Consider the following 4,995-nt stretch of genomic DNA (forward strand, 5'->3'; position numbering starts at 1 on the left):
CTTGTCCGCCGCGTCATGCGGCTGCGCCCCGGCAGCGAGCCCGGCCGCTGCGCCGCTGGCCACAGAGCCGAGCTGGGGCCTGGCGCACGGTACAGCCCTGAGCCGTGCACGGGCGGGTCCGTGGCACCGCGAGCATCGCGCCTGCCACTCCCGCCCGGGATGCTTGTCCTAATAAAGGAGGAAGCGGTGTAAGATGGGGCCAGCGGGGCTGACGAGAAGCCTGAGGATTGGGAAGCTGTTTTCCAAACGGTCTGGTTTCATCTTCTTTGCCCTTTCTTGGTAGTCATATCCTTTGTCCCTTGAAGTGGCAGAGCTGCTCCATGTGCAGAGGAAGATGTACCTGAAGCCACTGCCTATTCAGAAAAAGGAGAGGGTAGAGAAGAGGCATGTGTCAGAAGCATGTGCATTATGATATACATTGATTTCAGTGCACAGTCAATAGATCTAATTTTAGTTTTTGCAACTTTGGCAGCATCCCTCAAAACATTTACATGCAGTTTTATTTTGCATAGGAGATGAATCACATTAGTGTAGTGCTGAAGTTATGTTTGATGGGAAGGCACTGACTGAATTACATGGTACGCATCATTCACATTACATGAATTCTGAGCTCTAAGCTTACATGATTGTAGCTTGCATTTTTGGGCCAGTGTAGCTTCTTGCCACGTTATGGAAGTAATAGGTCATCATTCATTTAAAGCTGGGAGTGCTGTGGTTAATAGATATGTTAGCACTGGCAAGGAATGGTATTGCTTTGTAACTGTGTTTTCACTATATTTGTGTATTGATTTGCCTTACCTGATATGCGGGTATTGTGTGCCAAGACTCTAGTAAGTAACATTTGAATTTATCAAAGAAGAAACTGAGGCAGTGTGTGCACCCTGAGTCTTGAACAATAATCGGTGTACAGACATCGGTAAAGAATGCACTACTGTATCAGGGTACTTTTGAAGAACATCTTAATTTGGAAGTAAAATATGGAAGTATTTATGTAAAAGGAAGTTTATTCCTTCCAGGGAATGACAAAGCCCACCCCCGGAAAGAAATCCAGGATTTTGCTTCTCCTTGTTTTGCCAAAGACACCCGCAACCTTGACTTGTAAGATATTGGAGTGCCAGGGGTGGACAGTGGGGGAGCTGTGAGAGGCCTGATTCTTGTTGTGGCAGTGCAGTCTCAGCCCCTTCCCTGCCACCACCCCCTGCCAGATGCACATGCACCTGCCATGGGCAATGAGCCGGGCTGGGGCTCTGTGAGGCTCTGTGTACCCCCGTGCAGCTCCATGCTACATGGTGTGAGCAGCCTGGGCTTCCATAGCAGGCAGGAGGTTGCAAGCAACTGTATCCCCAACCCAGCTTGTTGCCAGCACCAGGTTTATGCACACCTGGGGGGGAGACCGGGGGAAGGGAGGAGTTGTAAGGTGTCGGATACTTATTGTGGCAATGCAGCCCTGGCCCCTTCCCCATCCCCCAAAGGCATGCATACACTCACCGCCTGCAGTGAGCTAGGCTGGGGCTCCATAGACCTGGAGGCACGCATGCCAAACATAATGCCTTCACATGCCACATTCTGGCATGCATGCCAAGGATTGCCAGCCCCTGAGCTCAGGTTCATTGTTGCTGACAGCTTTTCTTCCAGTTGTATCTGGAGCTGGATTTAGAGCAGACAGACTTCTAAACAGAAACCCCATATGTACTCTTTGTTGAAAAACACTTAATTGAGCAGTTCATATTTAGTATCTCCATGCTGGCTGGCAAAAAAGGAGCTAATTTTCAGTAATTGTGTCCAATGATGACAGGATAAAAACTAAGCATCACTTTCTTGTTCCTATGTTGGCATTGTCTGCAGAAAAGTGAATGATCATTTCAGCTGTGGATACTGAATTTCCCTCTGCCCATTAGGGGATGGGAGTAAGGCAACAGTTCTTGTGGAACAGGATTTGGGCAAAGTGCAGACATAGCAAGACTCCTGTGTTCCAGCAGGTCCCACAACTACTATAACATATACATATGTCTCTGTGTGTCTGCATCATTTAGTGATCATGTGTGTGCAGTTATAGACAGCTCTGGAACTAGGATCTACTTGTTGCTAGATTCTGGTGGTTCAGATGCTATCTTCCTTTGATCTGTGTATTTTCTTAAGGTGATAAAGTGAAATAAGAATGAGCAAAGGAAGGCATAAATCAGTTCCACATTCATGGGAAAATGAAATTACTCAATGCTGGGTGTTATGTGGTTACAAGAACGCTATTAAACAATAAATAGCCTTTCCTCTTTGACATTGCTCTTTTTCCAAATGAGGTTGTTCAGCTGTGTTGCTGCTCTTATTTTTGAAGAGTGCAGGTTCTTTGAGAATATTTAATAGTATATCTGTTTTGGGTAATGTTGTGAGAGGCTTGCACTTGTGTGTTTTTAAGTACTTTGGGCCTTTTCAGAACGTTCTTCCCATTTAATCATTAGCGTTATGCACTTTCCTTGTTCTAGTTTGTCAGCTCTACACAGTCGTATTTTCAATTCTGTTGTTAGACTTTTCCAGAATAGGTGTAATCTGTTTCTAATTTGAGACCAAGTCTGTTTTTCAAATAGGAGCTGTTTTCATGACAGACTCTATCACTATCAGCTGCCATCTCTTCACACTCTACAGCTATGAACTCTTTCTGAGTGCTTGACAACTCCTGCCTAAAAGCAAGGTGGCTTTCTTTTTCTTTAATTGTCTACTCATTATATTAAAAAATATTAAACACAGCCAAGAAATACCCATGGGGCTTTAGCCACTTGACAGTGTGGACATGGCAGAGACCCCAGTTTCAAGAGCCCCAAATACCCGAGTCCCAGCTTGTTCAGAAAATGTTTCCCCATGGCTAATTAGCTGTACAGCTCCCTGTACCTCAGTGCCTCTTCACTTGAAGCTCACTTCATCTTCCCATTGAGTACCCCTCCCTTCCGCAGTCCTTTTCTCCTGTCAGTTACCTCCACTTTTTCTTTAGAGTCCCCCCCTCCATTTCTCTGATGTATTCCCTTCCAATAACTTCCCCTTTTCTCCCCCGAAGTACTGTGGAACCAACATGACACTTGGGAATGAAGTAGCACATTCTTACGCTTGTGTTATCCTTCTGTTCCAGCTTTTCTGTGTAGATTATGAATCCTTAATGAAGGGGGACAAGTTCTCAATCCTAGTATATTGTTCATAATGAAGCATGATACAAGACTTACAAAAATTCATGGTTTAATATTTGTAGAAATGTGCTTTGCTTTCCTGCCTGTTTATATTATCTGGTATGCCTTTGTTGTATTTCAATTCTTCAACAACAAACTGAATTTAACATGCTTCTGGTTCAAAAGAATCATACTTTTTTGTACTAAGTAATATATTTAAAACTGGAGAATCATATGGGAAGCCTTTATCCAGAAATATTTATTGCACTGCATAAGTTTAGAAAAGCCCTGGAAGGAGAAGGCTAGCACATTATGAAGTTCCACTTGTTAAGTCTACAGTACAGGAATGTAGGTAAGAGTGTTTTAAAGACTTTTTAGCTTATTCGTTTTTCCTCAGTTGCCATCTCCGAATTCAGCAGCAATGATCTGAAAAGACAATTGAGCCATCTCATCATCCCATAACTCAAGTTGTGAGGTCCCACAGGGGGTCTCTTAGCTCAGAATTCCCACAGGAGGGACCCACAGCAGGAATCAAGTTACAGGACAACTGAGCCATCTCATTATCCCATAACTTGATTCTTCCTATGGGACCATAGCATAGTATGCTAGTGGGGGTAGCACATACAATTACTATGCACCAACTTAAATCTAGAAGAGAATAAACTAAACACATTTTGATATTATTTTCTGATATTACATTTGTTGTTTGATATTTTATTTATTCTGTATTAATGTGCTTGCACAAACTTCCAGCTGTTTGGTTCATTATTACATAACATTCTGCAATAAGGTACTTCGTTTCACTACATGTTAAGGTATTGGCAGTGTCTTAATGTAAATTTCCATTAGGGAGCAAGAAGCTGATTCTGTGTCTGTGTTCATGGTTTTTAGGCTGGATTTTTTTGCTACTTTAAACAGACTTTGCACATGGTGAATAAAAAATGTTTGTAGAGTATGTCCTATATACAGTCAGTCTTTCTGGAGGAGTCTGGAATGAGTCAGCTGCTGGCTACACTTACTGCAGCAGGTGTTTGGAGGAACAAAGGAGTCACCATCCGGGTTGTACAGATTTAATTGTGTATATTAGTTCTCTAAAAACACCTGTCTTGCAGATTGAATATGGTGGAGAATTTAGGTGGCTGCCATTAGCAGTGTGAATAGCGTGACAGGTACACCACTGCTTATTTTTTTCACAGTATTTCCTAAACTAATGATTTCCTGTGTAAACTTACAGCTATACAGGCAAAAATCCCTGCTCTAGGCTGAACAGCCAGAGATCTTGAAGGCACAATCCAAAAGGGATGAAATAAGATTAACTTAGTTTGTGAGGATTTCTGCCTGAATTGAACTGACTTCTGGCATGTGCAGATTCCATCAAAATTTGCTGAATAATGGTGGGCTTCCCGTTACTGGAGCAAGAAAACCCAGAGCTCTTAGTTTGTTCAAATGCCCCAAAGTCGAAGGATTTCAACAGACTGCTGCTGTGCTTAGTCTGTAGTGATTTTGAGAAAGGTGCTGTAATGCTTCAGTGAGAAGAACTGTTTTGTAACAGAGCTTTGTTTTTGCGGCTTGGCCGTTTTGTCAAGTAAAATGCTTGGTTTGTGAAAAATGTTTTGGGAGCTCCCAAGGGTCTCTCTCTCTTTCTCCACCCCTTGCCATTAAATTCTGCGCTGGTACTCCGTGTCTCCCCCGCTAGTGGAGGGAGAGATGACTGTAAGGCGGTGACTAGCTCGGGGAAGAGGCGCGGTCGGAGCCAAGGTGCGGGCGCGCGGAGGAGGGGAGTGCGGCTGCGAGCAGGAGGCGCTGGCGCGGCCCCCGCCCGGCAGCCCCGCCCCCAGCGCCC

Source organism: Gavialis gangeticus, unplaced genomic scaffold (genome assembly GCF_001723915.1).
Source record: "Gavialis gangeticus isolate Ggan-Ray unplaced genomic scaffold, GavGan_comp1, whole genome shotgun sequence".
NCBI lineage: Eukaryota > Metazoa > Chordata > Crocodylia > Gavialidae > Gavialis > Gavialis gangeticus.